The 21,660-nt window shown below is 39.5% G+C and overlaps 1 long non-coding RNA gene across 1 annotated transcript; it reads right to left on the bottom strand.

Moving 5' to 3' along the window:
• Positions 1–845: 845 nt before the first annotated feature.
• LOC121890382 lies at positions 846–18,015 on the bottom strand. Its single transcript, XR_006093767.1, has 3 exons — positions 17,859–18,015; positions 2,042–2,443; positions 846–1,766 (listed from the first exon to the last, which is right to left on the bottom strand). It is a non-coding gene; the product is annotated as an uncharacterized LOC121890382 (long non-coding RNA).
• Positions 18,016–21,660: the final 3,645 nt, after the last annotated feature.

Genomic DNA, 21,660 nt, shown 5'->3' with positions numbered 1-21,660 from the left:
GGTCGTAAAAAGATATATCTACTGAATTTATCAAATATCTAGTACAGCTGAACTCGTAATTACACTGCATCTAGATAATCTATGTTAAGAAAAAGTAGATGTTAACATCATCCAATGTTGTTTGTGTGAATGCCTCAATAAACCAGCTGCACACAAAAATCTTAATCAACTTGGAATAAATAAAAGTAAATAAAAGTTTTGTAGTGTAATGCAAAGCTGACTGTCTTCATCTCCATAGAAACGGTCGACGAGGCTCATGGGTAATGTAGATTGAAAGACACAATCGAAAACTGACCAAAAAAAACTTCTCAGAATCGAAGGAGGAATATTTAAAACTGATGACCTTAACATTAACCTATCATATAGTTGAGTTATCAAGAACACTTTTGTGTTTTTTTGTTGAGAAATGTTAAAGATATCATAAAAGAAAACCTTAAGACTGTGACAGTGAGGAAAATACTTCCAGGTGGCAGGTCCTCCAGTCAGCCAATCACAAAGCTTCAAATTCTGGATTTCAAATTCAATTAATCCCTGAGGTGCTCTAAAATCTGTTTTTTATTGAAAGAACATCAAACAGTTGCATAACACAAAAAACATAACAGCTCAGATAACTACACAACACAAAGACAATGATTCAAACAACATGTAACTATGTGGTTTCAGCTATAGCAGTGTCCATAGCAACCACCATAGAAATCATAGAAAGCCTGAAAAAATCTACTTAATAACTGACAAACTAAATACCACATTCACTGAATGAAGATTATGAAAGTAAAATGCACATTTCTCACTAGAAATGTTATCAAAACACATTTTAATGCTAACTATTTTAAAATATTGGCTTTTCCACTGAGAATAAAAGGAATGTCAGCCTTTTTTTTTTTTTTTTGACAGACAGAAACTTCACAGTGATGTAATGTGGACGCAGGCCATTAGAAAAGAACAGGTCAAAAAAACCACAGACATTTCAGAATTTTAGAGCCGTTATTGTGAAACTAATACATTTTGCACTGTGGACCAATGTAGCTATTACACATTTTGATGTGAGACTGGGTTGACATAATTTTGGCCAAATTGTGTATGTACTTATGAACAAACATACAAAAGTATATAGCCAAACAATAAAAAGAAAACACCCCAACCCCCAGAATAAACCTCTTTCTTTATTTCAGTAGCAAGACATCCAGAATGTGACTAGAATCAAATATTAACCCAAACTATCCATATAAACTCTAGGCAATTACAAATCCTGCAGACTTCTTGTTTTTTCAATAATAGGTCCAGTGCACCACAAGGTCAGGCTCTCTCTACCAATCAGATCATGTAACATCACACGGAAATCGTAACCCTCATCATTAACTCACCCTGCACGTCTCACTGTGCTGACTGTGGGTCTGCAAGCACTACTGAGTGCGTTATTAAGGAGGCTATGGACTGAGGTGACGCTAACAACAACAGTGAGCTCCGCAAATGAGCGGGCCTAGCTGTAATTGTGCAGTCAAAGAGCACAGGGGTTGGCTTGATCAGGACGCTGGGCCTCCGTCTTAATGGGTCCTCTGGAGACTCCAGGCCTGGAGCTCCTCCTGCCAATCCAGCGCTCTCCTCCTGACACCAGGGGATCTGGACAGGGGCCGGGGCCTTGCTATAATTACTGTTCACCATCCCGTCACTGAACCTGACACCCCTAATACCCTGGCAAGCCCCAGCCTGAAAGGCCAAGGTGGCCCTCAGAGGCCTGCAGAGGCTGAGGGAGCTTCATTTCTGATCTGTCAAAAATCAGGAACAGTGAAAAGTCAATAGGATTGTGGGGCTGTCAGAGAAAGCCCCCCAATGCCAGAAACTGCACCGTTAGCTTGTATTGACTTCAGATACAGTTGTCATTTGAGAGTTATTGTTGTGACAATTTGTGATTGTTTGCTGTTTACATTCAGTCCTGCAGGAAGGGAAGATGTCTGTGCTGTTAGATAACATGTCTTTAGATGACCTATTGCAATATTGCACTTTTCATACATCACACAGCTGCTATTGGTATGACACTCACCATGTCCCCCCTCTCCTCTCTCCTCTGTGTTTGTTTGGTGAGAGGTATTTGCATCAGTGAAGTCATGAAAGACATCTTCTGGCCGCCTCCACTGTTGACCTCTTGACCCCACTTGCACAATGTCACGCCCACATACAGAACTTGTAGGGTGTAAACCATTTTGGATTGAATACGTGGGCAAAGTGAGATAGGAACAGAATATGAGAGAAAGCAGAAGAGAGAGAGAAAGCAGCTGCTGATGAAGACTGGAGTACTTATATTTGTCTCTGAAGATTGACGGACCAGTTGAGCCAGAGCAGTCTCTGGAGAGTGGCTGGGCCAACGCCATTGCCTGAGGCTCTACCCCAGGGCCTTCCCGCCCCATGCAGTACTACTAAAGCACCAGGACTTACCTGGGACTGCCTGCAGGGACAACAAAGAAACCAAAACTGTGAGTATGAATTATAGATACATGGCACAGAGGGAAGCTGCCTTACAATACAGAAATACAGGGAGTGAGTTACAGCTGTAATTAACATGGTACATAAAAGATTTTTTGAAAGAATCAGCACAGGCAAGGGTCTATAACTATCATTTATACTTGACCAGAAAAGATGTGCTGTGGATACAGTACATTCATAGATTGAGTAAAAATGCATACCATTTTGAACCATGAACAAACTATTAGCTCGTCATGCAAAAATGAAAAAAAAAATGAATGACATGTTTTTCCTCTGATGTGTTAGATCCAAATCTTTAATGGTATCCCAACTTTTTAGCACTGCATTGCCATTAATTTGGGGGTCTTGCAAGACACAGATTAAAACAATATCCAAACACATGTAATAGATTCTCTCTGCCTTGTAAATACCCATGTCTTTTAAATTCCTCATCTCCACTTAAAAGTATCATATACAACCAGAAATAACCCTGATGATCATATTTTCTCAGACTTGACAAAGCTCCCCCAGAGCTACAGAAGATATTATAAAACTGTTTCACAGGCTGCATGGTCTACAACTAAACTGATATTCATATGTAAAATCAGTGGACTGCCCCTTTAAAGTGAGGATGTTCATGAATCACCAATGCAAGTCAAAATCAAGTCTCAAGTTTTGGAGTTAATATGCACATCAAGCCTCATGTCACCATAATGGTTCAGGCTTAATGATATGTATGGCTACCTTTTTGGAAATTTCAGGTGAATTTAGTTTTATTTAGTAGTTGAGTGCAAAACCAGTCTGAAGTTAACACCTTTCAAGATCAGTCAAAGTTGGTTTATTTGCACTATCATTTACATGTATGAGTTTCCAGTCCAAGTGTCCACTCTGCATTAAGCACAATACACAATCCTAAACAAAAAGATTGCCCCACCACCAATATTCAAAATAAAGGATAGGAACCTCCTGTCACTCAAACTGATTGGGACTGTGGAAGTTATTTGCTGCCACAGATTAATGTGTATTTGCATAAGTAATGTTTGGAAGCACAGCAGTAAAACAGGCCTATATTTTCAATTATGATCAACTGACAATAAATAAATGTGCTTGTAAATAAGGCTGTGCGATATGGATATGGAAAGAGTTAGAAAGTAATTTTAGAATATTTTATCACAGATAGTAAAGTGCTAATGTCAATATGCCCTATATTTATATGCTCAAAATTGTACAATATATGATTGAAGCCTTCAGTTTTTTTTTCCAATTAGCAATAGGAGTATTCAGATTAAGAATATATGCATATACTGGAAAAAACTGTGTAGAAACCTCGGGATGGGCATCAGAAGAGGAATCTCTCTTTCACATTGGACCTGCAAAAGGTGATTTTCATTACTGATTAATCTGCCAATTATTTCTCGCCATTTTCCTTGAGCCTAAGGTGACATCTTAAGATTGCTTATTTTGTCCAACCAACAGTCTGAAAAAAAAGATATTCAGTTTAATATCATGCATGTGAGGGCAAAATGCATTTGAGAAGCTAGGATCAGAGAACTGTTTGCATTTGGCTTAATTTTTTTTTTTTTAATTATGTTTTTTTTATTTTTTTCAAAATTGTTGCTGGTTGATTTTTGACTAATCAACCTCATCATTTTAGCTCCACAATAGAGGTTGTATATACAGAGTAGACATAAGTAGCAGTACAGTACATACCGTAATTACAATCTAAAGAAACAGAATGACAAAATTAGGTCAATGAAATACACACATATAATATTAAATAAATATTAAGTGTAATAAGATGTATTATAAACTGACAATAAGAACACATTAGAGGAGGGCTGATATTGTGCTTTTATGGCTAATATCATTGTTGATATTTGAGAAAGAAAAAAATAATTATACCAACATAACATGATCAAGATATGAAGTGAACAGAACATTTTGTTGTGTAAAGATAAACTTGTTGGTGCTCTTTTCTGTACTGACATTTCTTCTTACTTGATGTGTGACCAATAACTGATGTGTCTGTCAGTTGGTCCCTTCAGTGTATCGGTCAGGATCTAATACAAACTGTGTGAACATGTAAAATTTCCTGGGCAATTAAGTAGACAATGTCTCAGTATGGAGATTCAATAATCCACAAAACACTGAGAACAGTACTCACTGTTACTTCCTCTTCTCACCAGTCCCTGCTCATAAATTATGTTCAGCTGGAACAAACAAACAAATTTTCTGCATAGTCAGCATCCTGCCAAATTCATTACCATTGCTAATAAAGGTTGAAATGGAACATCTGCTGCAGTTGGTCCCCACAAATAACAGAAGTTTTGCATGGCTCTCATTGGAAACATTGGAGGGTTTTATTTTAAATTTGGACTGAAAAGGACTTTTCCCATAAGACAGCATCCACACTGGAACCCTGAAAGTACCCCAGTCAAAGCAACTCATCCAAGACCTATTTACTGGGGCTGGCGTTAAAAGGTGTTCTTTTTTTTCCCCTTTTCCTCCCCTCCCTAAACTTAATCAAGCAATGGAGTGAGGAAACAAGGGGTAGTAGATAAAAGTGTTGGGAATGGTAATGATGCCAAGTAATGATTTCCCTGGAGGAAATCTGATCTATTGCCACAGGGAAGAGATGGAGAAGAAAGACCTGGGGGAGGGAAGGGGGAATCACATCAGCATTTCATGCAGGAGCACCTAAGCCATAGGAGAGAGAGGAGAGACCAAAATAATGGAGAGGAAATACTTTTTAGCACCCTGTGGGTGGCTTCATCTCTCTCCCTCTGTTTTTTCTTTCTCTCTCCCATTCTCTTTCCTGTCTCTCTCTCACACACACACTCTTTTTCTCAATTCTCTTCATCCCTCCTCTGTACTCAGAGCAGATAACATGTAAAAAGACAGAATAGTTGGGGGGAATGAAGGTCTGGTGCAAGGTGGAATTAAACAGCTGAAAGGTATGATTTAACAATGTTCAAAACTCAATAAGTGCAAAGTAAACATCAAATTAAATGTGTCTGTGTTTGGAAGACAGGAAAAGGAGGCAAAAATCTCTATTGATCCCAATGTCAAAAATGAATCTCGTTTTCTGTTGCTCCTGCCAAGGCTGGTGGAAAGTAAAGAAATCAAAGCACAGTGGACAGCCCTCATCTGTGCTGCTTCCCATCCTCCATTTTTACATTCTCATTTTCTCTAGATGCAATTTAAAACTTTCCTTTTTATAAAATTAGTGTGAACACTGCTGAATAAGCATTGCATTCACACTAATTTAAAAAAAATGTTGTTTTGTTTAAAAAAAATATTCTTTTAAGCTTTATTATTAGTGGGAAAGCTGATTCAGCCTTCATGAGTCAGCTTTTTAAAATATTAAGCTTTTTTCAATAATTTTTTACAATGTAAGTAAATGGACGGAATGTTCAAAATGTGAAAATTTGAACATTATGTCAAAAGTTTTATGTTTATTCCAATGAAGACAATTAAAGGAAACCTCACCTCCTTCTCAGTACACTTTAGCTCATTTAAGTCCTTGCTCTAAAACTCCCATGTGAACTTCTTTCATTCCTTAGTCTATATTTTGTATCCTTCATCCATTTCCCACTTTTACTATTCATACTGCTTCAGCTTCTTTTTCATGCATTTTCAATCCTTATCTACTGATTCATTTTCTATTCAAACCTTAAAATGTTACACATCTTTCATACATTAGGAGTTTAATTAACTTTCAAATTCTTTTATACTTTTTGAAAATCTTCAACACAGCTGATTGAGATTTCCTAATTTGACCCACCCATTTCCCACTTTTCCAACTCATTCATACTCCTTCAGCTTCTTCCAGTTTAGTGTAAGCCTTTTAACAGCCAGCATTCACACTGCAATTCCCTCAGAAATGGCCTTCTCTACTTCTGTTTAATCTCTAGAGGAAAAATTTTGAGACACATGTGCTGTGGTATGGACATGGCCTACTGCAGAAGTTAAATAAAGGAGCAGGGAGTACAGATTTGGTTTTAGAAGAAAACTGAATATCTGTATATTTGTATATATATTTTCCGTCATTTTTAACTATTTCCCCCCAGGGTGGCACTACTCTTAATATAATATTTTTAATAACTGCTTTTCTTTAACATCACAGGGCTGATATTAGGTACAAAGGTGCCCCCTGTCCATCCAACCAATTGCACCACCTTGTGGCTGTTTATTGTGCCTTGTCTTCGGCCTTTGTCTTTCAGCCTGTGGTGCGCATGCTTTCGGGGACAGCCATGCCAGGTTGCCAGCACACCTAAAATTTCTTCAGAAATTTCTAGTTCTAGCTCTTTCTAGTTCTGACTGGAATTTTTTTCCACATACACAGTCCTGTTGCCAGAAATACACACCAGAGCAACACAAGTGCATTATTCCACTGGTGAAAAGTGTCCCCAACAAATGCACAATTTCCCCCTGTTTGAGTAATGTTTGTTAAAAACTGTCTTGTGTGTCTTGCTGTTTAAGGAAATTCCTGAGCCTTTAAAAATAAATTAAACTATGTATCTGTGAGCTGTTTTAAAGACTAACTTATCAGCAGGCTGAAAAGCAATGTTTCACTGCCAACCCTCATTGAAAGTTTCCAGGCTGGTTTGACCTCTGACCACAGCCAGCATCACTAATCTATTGCACCTGTAACCACACCCATCAGTGATGTCATGGTGCACTGACACCCTAAGGTACGCTTTACGCCACTAGTTACACCACTGGAGATTAGCAAAAAGGTTTTCAGGGAGCAAGTAAATATATGTCTTCAGTAGGAACAAATGGGCTTGAGTCTGACATTTTGAAGATAGAAAACCCCAGGGTGTGTTCAGTAATATGTTTGAATCCTCGAAGATGCTATGATTAAATCTGTACTAACCAATACTGTTATATAACCAATACGTCTATACATTAACGAGGGATATATTGATTATGTGTAATGCGAAAAATGTCACTTATGACAAACACACTGAGAATTATCACCGAATCCTGCTTTTCAACATTCAGATTCACAGAGCTTCTGTCATCTTTCAGGGCATTGTTTTAGTTGTACACCCCACAGACTCTTCAGCAGCAGGCAGCTGTCCAGCACCAAAGAGTAAACAGTTAGACAAGTTAGCAATTAGCTGGTGAACATAGTGGAGCATTTAGCCACTAAAGAGTCAGATATTTTTCTTAGCAGTTGGTGGACACCAAAAACAGAGCTAAAAGGAGATGCCAATTGAATGTTAATGTTGCTCTGTGTCTTGATTATGTGTCAGTGTTGTGTTTACAACTTGCTGTGGAGTGCCTTTGCCCCCCAAGTGGCAAAAAAGAATAAATTATTTCTACGATGGTTAGAGTTTGGTTAAAGTAAGGAAATTAATGTGGTTATGGCAAGTAAACTAAGGTTTAAATATGGTTAAGATGAATTGGTTGGTTAAAATTGGGGAAAGATTGTGGTCTAAGTTTTTAAAAAAAATATTGTGCTATATGCAGAGCAACTGCCACATCCACCACCCTCCACACCCTGCTTTTCACTCACTCACACATATTGGCATCGGAGGAAAAACACGTGATACAAAACCATCAAGGAGGGAGTGATTGGCATTGTCAATTTGACTTTTCCGCGACTGTACTCAATAAAGAACAGCATTAATTTTGTAACGTGAAGAGTACTCACAGTGACAACAAAACAGAATATCTATTTTTCCCTTTTTTGTAATTAATTAACAACATCAGTCAAGTCAATAAAGAGGTAGATATGTCTCCTATGAACAACCTTTCTTGAATTTTAGCTCCCAACTGTTCCCAATAGTACTAATAAACAATGGTGAAGGTACGCCACCCAGAATATCACAGTTCATGAATGATTACAGTAGACAGACTCTTGCTCAATACCTGCCAATAACTCAACCTAATGAATTCTAGACATTAGATATCTATTACTGATTACTGTTCTATCTATAACTGTTCACTATAGTACTAATAAACAATGGTGCAGTTACACCACCCAGAGTATCATAGTACAAGAATGATTACAGTAGACAGACTCTAGCTCAATACCTGCAGATAACTCAACCTAATGAACTGTAGACGTTAGATATCTATAGACAACAGTAGTGGCTTGCACATTTCCTAATATGGACATACATCCCGGAGTTGGGGGTGTTCCCCAGAGATAAAGCTGAGCTACTGACACACGCAAAATGCTCCCATGGGACTCTCAATAACCTGTTGTTCCCCTTCTCTTTTCCTCAAACTTAGGTTGTAAAAAATAGGCAATAAATGAAAAATGCAAAGCAAGAATTGCCTTTTAAGTTCTTCCCTACATGTTACATGCTGTGCCATCTCTGTTTTATGGGGGTATACATAGGTAGAGGTCTGTCTGCAATGAGGCGATGAGTAAAGTTTTAGCGCAGTAGTCAGCGCAGTCGTCTATGATCTGGGAGCCTCCAGATTGAGACCCGGTGTGGAGACCTCCTTTGTAAGGTAGTTTATTCATGAACACTTATTGTAACACTTTGAATTTCTGAAATTAAAAGCATAATAAAAGGAATTTTAAGTCTCCTTCCACTTTTATTTGAATACAAATAGAAATACAAATAATTTTGCTAGTTGCAAATAAGTTTGCAAGTTTATGGTGCTTTGTGTACGGCAATTACCTTAAAAGAGGGAAAATAGTGAGGAGAGAGGAATGAAGAAACCAGTACACTGTTCTCGCCTTCACTTATCTGTATTGAGCAAGGGAGAAGAAAAAGAAAATTCCCCCTACTGGAGCCCTGAGGCATTACCAATAAATCAACACACAATTAACCCAGACAAGAACCTATTTGTACAATCTACACTCTGGCAGCATATTCTCCACAGTAATAACCTTAGCAACATAGCCGAAATAACTTATCAATAATAAAATGATGTGTTATAAAAATGGGATGCAAGGAATATAATTGCACAACTCTGAAAGGAATGAAATTATGTTTTCTGAAAAATCAAATAATTTTTAAATTCTTAACTGCCACACATAACACCTTGTAGCCTTAAGCTGATCTTAAAGTGACAACATTACCTTAACAAAAAGAAACATCTATTACAGTACTAATTCCAGAAGCAAATCATACCACACTATCTAAACAGCCCATGAACACACTCTACCCATTGTTCTCCTGGCTACATGTAAGCTTCAGTGTGCAACAGCATTACAGTAAGTTGCTTTGGGGCCACATACAAATCCCTGAGAGCAGCAGCTCTCTTGGCTGTCATCACTGAACAGCTCAGCATCTATTTTCCAGTGCCATCTTTATCTACACATACAGCTCAAGAATCTTCCTGACTCCCAATACAACCCCAGAGTTGAGAAGGTCTGCCCCAGTATTTTGCAATTTGATTATGAGATGACCACAGTACAGCAGGCCTCACCACAGGGATGTCATAAGGATTCAGGAACAGTGTCCTTTTCTAATCTGTGGAATGAGAGATCAGGTCATATATTCAAGAGTTATTGTGACAGGAAGTGGGAGAGGAAACAGATAAGTGTTTTATGTGTTGGAGGACATGTAAAGCATTGACAGGATCCCAGCATGCACGCTAATGTGTGCACAACCAACACCACTCTCCATTCATCCTTCAGAGAGGAGACAGGTGAGCAACTCTGGACCACGAACAGCAATTTATTTTGCCTCCAAATGAGTTTTCCTCGCCATACTCAGAGAGTGTTCGGCGTGTGTAGCAGCTATTATACTCGCTCTGTTCAATTATTGATTTGTGAGTGCCACAGGGTGAAAGCCAGAGCACACCCCACACAGGCCAAATAAATCTGTTTGCACTTTTTAAGCTTCATCTCCATCTTTCCCTCCCTCATGTTGCTGTTTCCACATTCGAGTTTTGCCAGCAGGCTCAAACCTTCAGCAGCCCTGCTTTTCCCAAGTGCAGTCCCAGTCCCACCCTCTCAGCAGCAGCATCAGTGACATCTCCACAGTGCATGAGGGATGTTGCCTTGACAGCCCCCCCCCCCCCCCCTTATCCTCACAATCTGATCTGTCAGAGGGCTGGCAACACAACTAACACACTGACATCATTCTGTACTCAGTCTTTTCCTACCAGGAGCAATTTGTCTATGACTCCTCGGCATGGAGAAATGTTGAAATGATCACACACAAACTGCTATAATAGTCAGTTACATCGCTGTAGCACAGACACTCAGAAATCTACTGTGATAACATCATCTTAGATCTTATATCGAAGAAGTATTTGGTCTCATGTCTCAAATCTAAGAGACCGTATCCTGTGTTAAAAAAGATATCCTGACAGGAGTGGTCTCATCCAAGATGGCAGTGCCCTCATCCACAGGAAACAAGGGCTCATTTAATAGTTTGATTAGTGTATCGAGTATTACTACACTTGGAAATTAATAGTAAGCACTCATAAAGTTAAAGGACCAGTGTGAATAAGTGGCATCTAGTGAGGTTGCAGTTGCAACCAACTTAATACCCCTCCCCTCACTTTCCACTTCCAAGTGTGCAGGAGAACATACAGTGTTCACAAAACTTGCGAAAAACACGAAAGGCCCTCTCTAGAGCCAGTGTTTGGTTTGTCCATTCTGGGCTACTGTAGAAACATGGCGGTACAACATGATGGGCTCAGATGAAGAGGACCCGCTCCCATTGTAGATATAAAGGGCTCATTCTAAAGTAACAAAAACACAGTGATTCTTATTTCCAGGTGATTAAAAACTAATTAAAACATACTTATGAATATTATATTCCATTTCTGCACAGTCCGTTCCACAATGCCACTAAATTCCACACACAGCACCTTTAACAGGGGCACCACCACAATTAATTAATTAATTAATTAATTTCTTGTTAAACACATGCACATAATTTCCAGTTATTGGGCCAAGTTTCATGGTTTTCACTCATTCCAGCTCACAGCAATTTGAGTGGTCGAAGACGAATAATAATAATAATAATAATAATAATAATAATAATAACAATAATTAAAGCTGCGAGCAGCGTTGAACAGGCTCTTGCGTGCAATCGAAGGGCTTCTGTCATGGGCACGTGTCTTTAGAGCCGGGCTTTTTTCAGACAGTGCAAGAAGGAGATAAATATCACTTCCTTTGTCCACTATTTTGCCTGCTGCTGGGGTTGCTTTGCTGAAATTTTGTAGGGGGCGCTATTCAGCCAGTTTGCATCACTGATGGAATATTGTCATGTAGACGTGTTCAGGCCGGGAGAAGTTTGGTGCACACTGGAGCATTTACAATAAAGTTATAGCAACTTCCTCTGTCATGGCGAAACATCAAATCTCAACGGTGTGAGGATGAGAATTTTCTGAAGGGTGAGACATGTCTGTCTTGCTCACACCTGTGTCATCAAAATGATGCAGGTTTTGGGCCCATTCACTTGCATTTCAATTAGTAAATTGAAAACTCTTGATGAGTTTGTGTGTAAAACAAATTAATTAACTAATTTTCATCAGGTCTATTTTTAGAAAAGTAAAGACTTTTAACTCACATGACCTGGTATACTCTCAAATTTGAATGGAGAGTGTGAGCGAACCCACACCTTTTTGAACATTTATTGCTTCCACATAGTTTTAGATACAAACTTCATTTGATCTTTAAATGAGTCATGAGACTTTGACCTGCAAATCTTGAATTTACATGTCGGACATGTGCAGAGGGAGGGCATTCCACTGAGTTGTGGCTTTCACAGAGAAAGCTGACTGCCCAAATGCAGTGCAAGGAAATGGTATGGTACAATCTTGTATAGAGGATATTCTGGAGGATCCAATAGAGCTTACTGAGCGAGTGTACACAAAGTCACATAGTGGAGGAGGGGCCAAACCATTTAAAAAATTTTAAACTAGGCACAAATTTGAGAATAATCTAAAATTGTCAAAGCTCAGTAAATTGTATTTCTCCAGTACCCTACAGTGATTGAAATGCATTGGCTTTTTGTCCAGAGTTTTTAGAGTTTGTTTGTATAAGGACTCAAGAGGTTTTATGGCTGTTTCTCCAGCCTGCCCCCAACATGTGATGCAATAAGACATATGGGAAAGAATCATAGCATGCATAAATATCTTGGCTGTATCCAAAGAGAGACAGTTTCTAATATGTCTAAAATTTGCTAAGTTGTACTTTATGGTTTTAACCGTTTTTTTAACATGTTTCTTAAAGTTCAAATTTGGATCCAGTGTCACACCAAGATATTTAAAATCAGTAACTATGTCAATCTTTTCACCTTTGATGAAAATATCAGCGTTAGGAGGTTATACCATGGTTTTAGAGAAAAACATACCTTTTGTCTTGTTTACATTTAGACTCAGACATGTTTGATCAAGCCAGTGTGTGATCCTTTCCAATGCAATTGTTAGCTTAGCAGCAGCTAACTCAGCTGTTTTTGCATGTGTACACAACGGTGTCATCTACATACATTTGTATTTCTACATCATGACACTGGTGAGGGAGAGCATTAATATATAGGCTAAATAATAGGGGACCTAACACTGACCCTTGTGGAACACCCATTGTGCACTTCATGTTACTGGACAGTGTGTCACCAACTTTAACACACTGTATCCTATTAGATAAATATGAAGACATCCATGCCAGTGCTCTAGATGAGAAGTTAAATTTAGAGAGTTTCGATATTAAAACATCATGATGGACTGTGTCGAATACTTTACACAGATCTAAAAATACAGCACCAACTGCTCCTCCTTTCTCAAGTCTTGATTTAATTTGCTCTATTAAGTGCAAGGTAGCAGTTTCGGTGGAATGATTTGCTCTAAAGCCAAATTGCATACAATGTAGACCAAAATTGCTCGTATTAAGAAATGCTCTCAGTTGTTTAATGATAACTTTCCATCAATGTTAATTGCTCTGGCGAGACTGACACGTACAGGCAATAGAGCAATGAGTATCAACAGTAGTCCAAAAAGCACTCCATGAAACACAGCCCAGGTGTTTTTGCTGATGAAAACTGTTTTGAACTTGATGCAGTTTTTGACAGGCATGCTCTATGGTACGATAAACGGCCTCCTATGTAGCAACCCCATCTAGGATCCTGGTGGCCAGAGAGTAAAGCTCCGCTTAAGCCCCTCAGCGCTGACCCGGTGCACCCAGAACCTCCTCTCGACCTCAGGCCACTGATATCAAGACAAGAAAGCTCCTCACAATGCATGGAGGGTTTCACCCCAAGTCCAGCACCCTGAGACTGTACACTAAGCGGAACAAGGGAGACCGAGGACTGGTGAGCGTCAGAGCCACTGTCCAGGACAAAACAACCAAGATCCAGGAATACATCAGGAAGATGGCCCCCAAAGATGAACTGCTAAGTAAATACCTCAGGCAGCAGAAACCCAATGATGCAGAGGAGGAGGAGGAACCATCATGGAGGGACAAGCCCCTACACGGCATGTACCACCGACAGATAGAAGAAGTGGCTGATATCAAGAAATCCTACCGGTGACTGGAAAAAGCTGGACTGAAGGACAGCATAGAAGCACTAATCATAGCAGCACAAGAACAGGCACTTAGTAGAAGTTCAATAGAGGCAGGGATCTACCACACCAGACAGGACCCCAGGTGCAGGCTGTGCAAAGATGCTCCTAAGACAGTTCAGCACATAATAGCAGGGTGTAAGATGCAGGCAGAAACAGCGTACATGGAACGCCATAACCAAGTGGCTGGTATAGTGTACAGGAAAATCTGCGCTGAGTATGGGCTGGAAGTCCCAAGGTCACAATGGAAGACACCTCCTAAGGTGGTTGAGAATGACCAAGCCAAGATCCTGTGGGACTTCCAGATCCAGACTGATAAGCTGGTGATGGCTAACCAACCGGACATCGTGTTGATTGACAAACAACAGAAGAAGGCAGTAGTGATAGACGTAGCAATCCCAAGCGACAGCAACATCAAGAAGAAGGAACATGAGAAGATCGAAAAATACCAAGGGCTGAAGGAGAAGCTAAAAAAGATGTGGGGAGTGAAGGCAACAGTGGTGCCAGTGGTAATTGGAGCTGGGGCTGTGACCCACAAACTGGGAGAGTGGCTCCGGCAGATTCCAGGTACAACATCTGAGGTCTCTGTCCAGAAGAGCACAATCCTAGGAACAGCTAAGATACTGCGCAGAACCCTCAAACTCCCAGGCCTCTGGTAGAGGAGCCGAGCTTGAGGAAGACACACCATGGGAGGGGGGTGATTCAAATTTGCAGTACTGTTCTATTGTGACAACAGATTTATGTTCTCATCAAAAACAGACAAAATAGCACATGATTTACATGTGTTTCCTGTGTATTTACAGAAATATATAAAGTAGCACAAAGCTTATAATGTGATACAGGAACAGATCAGTGCTGAATACTAGAAAGACTGAATACTAAAAACATTCACAGATCTAAAAGTGTAGGTTCACATCAGAAAGTATTAATGCATGTATCAAATACATGACTTACACACTCTTATCTATGTGCACGACATACAAAATATAGTCTACAAAGCTGACATGTTATTCTAGTTTCTACTTTAAGCTCATTACTCAATATAGTACTGAACTACAGAAACTGTCAGAAGCAAGCAGCCAGACCTCCTGCACAGTAATTTACTAATAACACAACATCAACAGGTGACTGAACAACCACTTAATTAAAAACGGGATCAATTCCAAATGAATGAGTGAGATCAGACAGCTCACTGTAACTTCAACAAGGAAACTACCTACAGCACATTGTATGATCTCTGCTGCATTCTTGTTAAAGAGATAAATTCACACAACAGCCACACAGAGAGACATTTAACCATCAGATATGAAATTAACAACCAAAGAGACAGAGAAAGAGAAGCTGTATCTGACTCACATTATCTGTTGTCTTCTTCTTTCTATCATGGAGATGAAGTATTAATGTCATAATGTCCATTTCTAGCTGTTGGTCATCTTGTTTGTTAGTTAACAGAACTTTATGGCTGCTGGTTAACCAGTCTGATATCATTAGCAACAATGAAAAACAAGCTAACTCTCCTGGTTGTTTCTCCGGTTGCTTCAACAACAGTCCTTAATAGTCCTTCATGGATGTATAAAGAGTCCTTCAAGGCTGCTACAACAAGCTAACAGCTGACTCACGCAAGCAGCTATCTACTGCTTGATAAAAAAAGTGAAATGTAATTTATCCATATCTTACCGGTCTTCTTCTATTAACAGTTTGTCACACTCATGTACTTTACAGTGGTAGAGAATTGAAGAAGAAATCTGGAAACTATCATTGGACCAACATGATGTCAATATTGTATTCCGGTTGTTGATTGGTTAGGGAGAACGTCCTCCATTGGAGCGTCATTTTACGTGTCTTGGCCAATCATAGATTAGCATGAAAAAAAATGAAGTACATTAAATAGATGTAGGAGATCCCGCCCTGCGGAGGACAGCAGGAGCCCGTCCTCCTCTGTCCCCCACTCCCCTTCACTATCCCCCACTGCTCCCCACCACCACTTCACACACACTGCTCTTTCTCCTCCTGCCCCGCAGGTGTCACTGTTGAAGCATTTTAATCAGAACTTCAATAATGGATTTTTTCCAAAGAGAGAAAAAATATTTTATAAATATTACTGAGATTTGGTAATGGTTTATTTTGATCAAATATTATTTTTTATATTTTGATCTCCCTCTTGCCTCTCAAAAAATAGAGGAGGATCAACCTCCTATGGCTCTATGGACCAGCCTCCACTGATATATATATATATATATATATATATATATATATATATAAATAGAACTGACTGTAAAAATTTCCATGTTGGGTGAGAGAGACTAAGAACAAGGCTTTCGAATGAGTTATAATCAAATTTAGATCTAGGGTTGATTATTAGGCTTGAGTTGAAAATGGCTGCAACTCCACCTCCTTGACCAGTGTCTCAAGGAATGTGAGTATTAATGTGACTGGGGGGAGTAGATTCATTAAGGCTGACATATTCTTCATGACACAGCCAGGTTTCAGTAAGTAAATATGATGATCTGAGATTAAATCGTTTACTAATACAGCTTTAGATGACAGAGATCTAATGTTCAAGAGTCCACATTTAATTATCTTATTTTGTTGTACTATTGCAGTAGTGGTTTTAATTTTTATTAGATTTTTATAAATGAATCCTCTTCTGTTTACTTTGGATTTATTTGATTTAAGTGGTCGGGGGACAGACACAGTTTCTATGTGGTTTTGGGTGGGTAACTGTAATAATGGAAGTGCAGTGAAGCGTGTAAGACTGCAGCTCTGCCTCCTGGTCTCAACTCTGGGTTGTCATGGTTTTGGTCTACTGATAAACTCAGCCATATTTCTAGATATGAGAGCAACTCCATCCAAAGTGGGATGTATGCCGTCTCTCCTAATCAGACCAGGTCTTCCCCAGAAAGTCTGCCAAATTTCTATGAAGCCCACATCGTTTGCTGGACACCACCTCGACAGGCAGTGGTTGAATTGTGACATGCGGCAGGTTTGGCAGGGGCCCAGAGAAAACTACGGAATCCAACATTGTTTTTGCATATGTACACACCGACTCAACATTAATTTTAGTTACCTCCGATTGGTGTAATCAGGAGTTGTTCCCGCCAATGTGGATAACAGTCGTCCCATATTTACGTTTATCCTCAGCGCGCAGTTTTCAATTTGATTCTATGTTGCCCGCTCTGGCCCCAGGAATACATTTGACTATGGCTGCTGATGTTGCTAACTTCACGTTTCTGACTATGGAGCTGCCAATAATCAGAGTTGGTTTCTCAGCAGGTGTTTTGCTGAGTGGGGAGAACCTGTATGAAACATGAACTGGTTAGTGGTGAACTGTGGGCTTCTGCTTAGGGCTGTGCTTCCTTCGGACAGTCACTCAGCCAACCTGGCTTCTCAGCTGCTCGGGAACTACCGGGGGAGTAGGAGCTACACTAGGTCGGCCCACACCGGATACTGGCAGTTGGCTAACTACATTAGCTACTGATAGGTTTTCCATGGTGCAGAGCCGCGCTTCGAATTCACTAAGCCTCGCCTCCAACACTGCAAATAAACTACATTTATTACACGTATTGTTTTCACTAAAGGAAGCAGAGGAATAACTTAACATTTTACATACTGAGCAAGAGAGAGCAGGAGAGCGAGAGGGAGAGAGAGAAGCCATCACTAACTGTTTCGCTAGGTTTAGCTGCTAAGCTAACTGCTGAGCTAAAGATAACTAACAAATATGGCATTAGCGAGGAAAGTCGGTTAAAGAAGGAGAGAGCTAAGAGTGCTTGAGCAGAACTAGTGTATGTTTAAATATACAGCAGGTATTTATATACAGTAGTGAGAAATATATCAAAGTTAACTGAGCTGGGAGCAACAAAAACACTATCAGTAACCACTGTCGGCAACTGGAAATGACACAAAACGCTTACCGTAGCACGTCAGCACCCAAGGACCCAAGGCCAAGGACACCTCAACATGTGGACTGGAGGAGCCTGGAATGGAACCACCTATCTTCCGCTTAGTGGACGACCTGCTCTACTTCCTGAGCCACAGCCGCCCCATAGTAAAGGTTAACACAGTGAATGGTCATGTGTAATGGCCATGCGTAATGGCCATGCATAACGTCACTGCACTCTGGCATGGCACTTCTCAGAACCTGCGGATTTATCAACAGAGAGACGTGGCCGAAATTATTGGTACCCTTGCATTTTATTAAAATAATGCACCATTCGCTGAACAGTGTTGAAATTTAAAAAAAAAATATTATCAATGTATGTCTATGTTTGGTTTGCAGTGGAAAAAACAAAAAAGTTGTGAAAATAACTGAATTCATGCTTACACTACAAAGACATTCTAAAATAGCCTGGACAAAATTATCGGTACCCTCTAGATGTTGTAAAAAGTAATTGATTTGCAGTGACACTTTCAGCAGACTATTGTGTTTTAATAGCCAAGCATTGTCAACGAAAAGCTTACAAGGCCATCTCCAAAGAGAGTTCCTGTGACCACTGTTGCCAATATTATTAAGAAGTTTAAGGCCCATGGAACTGTGGCCAACATCTCTGGATGCCAAGATTGAACAGAAGGATTGCTTGAATGGTCGAGAAAGAACCAAGGAAAACTTCAGTACAGATCCAAGCTGATCTTCAAGGTACAATAGTTTCAAGTCGCACCATCCGTTGCTGTCTGAATGAAACTGGGCTCCATGGTACAAGACCCAGGAAGACCCCACTTCTAAGAGAGAGACGCAAAAAAGCCAGACTGGACTTTGCCAAAATGCATGTTGACCAGCCACACTTCTGGGAGAATGTGCTTTGGACAGATGGAACAAAATTAGAGCTTTTTGGTAAATCACATCAACCCTATTTAATTTACACTTTAGTCTATCAACTCTAATCGCTATCATAACTCACTGAATTGTCAATCAATCAATCAATCAATCAATCAATCAATCAATCCACCAAAAAATTTTTCAGCAGTTTGTGTTGTCAAAAATTAGATTAAAAATGATGGTTTTCATACCAAAAGACTTCTGTTTAATGCAAAGCAGCAGTAGGCAATATTAATACAGTGGAAATCATGTCCGTCCGGATCAAATTGATCACTATAAGCAAATGATTATTATAACCGATTTTTTTTCTTTTTCTTAATTTCTCATGCAGATCTAATTGACATTTGTGTATTTATTACATGAATATAAATAATGAAATGGGCAGCTTTGCTATTCACTGAATTTTATTGACTGCTTCAAAATACAGTCCAGCTGTTTCAAATGCTTGTTGTTTCACCGCTGCAGCTCACTGGCTCGTTTTTGGTAGTTTGTCATAAGCTTCAAGGAGACTACGTTTTTCATTGAGAGAAAATGACTTTCTTTCTCCCATCACGTATTCAGTGTGCATGCAGAACCAGTCTCAGTGGTGTTGCAGCAAGAAAGTTGAACCAGAATCAACTTTTGGAGAAACGCAACCTGTAAGGCTGTACAATCCTGCCATGAGGGAAGACGAAAACATTACTAGGAAGAGGGGAGGACATTTCTCTTCATTTGATAACATTAAAAGTAAAGCTTTGCTCACGGCTTTCTGACTCATTTTAATAAAGACTTGAGAAAGAAAGAGAGAGAGAAAGAGAGAGAATGAGAGACAGAGAGAAACAGTGGACAAGTGAGCTAGAGAGTGGATGAGGAGAACAAGCAGCGGTAGCGAGAAAGCCGGTGAATGAGAGGGATAAAATGTTATCTTCTGATTATTTTAACAGCGGTTACAATAATCACGCCACAACCACACCCCGCACTTCCACACAAACCTGCGGAAGTGCAGTGCCTGATAATGGTGCTGCAGCTGCTAAATACACATCATACATGTATTATGGGAGTAAGGTAAAAAGAAAATAGAATTACTGCAGTTCTAAAAAATTTTTCTATATTCCATATTCCATATATTTTCCAGACCCAAAATGAACACTGTAAGCAGACCACTTGATTACTATAAGCAAATGATTTAAACAGCACTTGTATAGGGATGATTCTGTCCCAAGCTTTTTGATCCATATAAGCAGTTGATCACTGTAACCTCGATCACTATAAGTGGTTTCCACTGTGCAATAAATTAAAATTGACTCTACATTTTGTAATTATTTTACAAGTATTTTCTTACAGCGTTGTAATATGGCTACAATGAGGATTTTAAAGGAAATAGAGAGTCAATATGTTTTTAACAGTTATAACTATCAAAAATGTCAAATGTCAATGCATATCTACATGCTTCACAATTCTGTTTTCATAACATTCATATTTTCGCACACACTCTACTGGTATTACTCCTGCTTTTAATATGAATTATGTATACAGTAAGTTTGTGCATGAGAGACATGAAATTTTTAGAAAGAAATATATAATTTTAGCCCTAATCTCATTCTTTTGTGGGAGATGACCAGTGCTTGGACACTGGTTGGCTTTGATGAGTATATAAAATATAAGCAGTATAATACAAAATTCACTTCACTCATAAATTAACAATAGAAAGTCTGCAAGATAGCCACTTAACATTGCTTATAGTGATGACCGTGGAGTGATGTGAAATAACTACTCGCCAAGAAATTATTCCTTGTTTCTTGGTCTCTACTGTAGAGAGCGGCCAGAACCCTGGACGAGTATGGTGGCAGCTTACATGCACTCCACAGTCCAGATGTGGCATCTATGTGTGTATATATCTATGGTTGAAAATATTTGAAAAATTGCACAAAAAATTCTTAATTTCTGTTTGTTTACTGAAGACATCTGAGAACACAGTGACATTGCTAAAAAGAAGTTTGACGTGTCAAGAAACAAAACCAGGCAGATGATGGTTAGAAACAAACCTCCAGGTTAGTCAAACTCATTTGGAAGAGAAAACAAAGTTGAACAGTAAAATGACTACCCAAATAATTTGTTATAAACATTCATCACAGTTTATAGACCCACTTCCTGCTGTACTTACTGTAGTGGGATCACACAGTTTTTCTGAGACAGGTGTGATTTACATTTCAGGTGCACTCACTTTCAGTTTGACCTCCAAACAAAATGGTTTAGATAATCTGGATAAAATGTTGGCTGATGATCTGACCGCTTGTGGTTTTTGTCCTGCAGGACTTGTTGTAGCAGGTTTCCAGATCTCAGCAACTGTGGTGAGTGCAATGTTATCAGAGGGACTTAATAAGTGAGAACTATCCTTTTGGGCAGCACGGGGGCTCAGTGGTGGCACTGTTGCCTCACAGCAAGGAGGTCCTAGGTTTGAACCCCAGCCATCCCAGCTCCTTTCTGTGTGGAGTTTTTATGATCCGTGGGTGGGTGCTCCTGTTTCCTCCCACCATCAAAGACATGTATATCCTGTCAGTGCCCCTGACCAAGGCACTGGCAAAAATAACTGGAGTTGGTCCCTCGGCGTTGCACTGTGGCTACCCACTGATCCTAATGTGTGTGTATAGCTTGGATCAATAAAGTGATCAATAAAGTACTTCTTCTTCTCTTCTTCTCCTCTAATCCCCCAATCTATGCTGCACAACAAAGTTTCCACCCAACCATCCATACTGTGCATTCTAACTGTAGCCCATGTAGTCCACACTTTCTGCATTTGAATGTAAATAGTGGACACTCCACTACATGGGAAACGGAATTGATGAGCAGTAATATAGACTTGGGCAAAAACAGCACCAACACCAGCATTACTTTTATAATATGTGCATATTTACAGGCTG

The sequence above is a fragment of the Thunnus maccoyii genome, chromosome 23, assembly GCF_910596095.1.
Source record: "Thunnus maccoyii chromosome 23, fThuMac1.1, whole genome shotgun sequence".
In the NCBI taxonomy this organism is placed as follows: Eukaryota; Metazoa; Chordata; class Actinopteri; order Scombriformes; family Scombridae; genus Thunnus; species Thunnus maccoyii.
The sequence above is the reverse complement of the archived record's forward strand: the minus strand, read 5'-3'. Positions and strand labels throughout refer to the sequence as shown.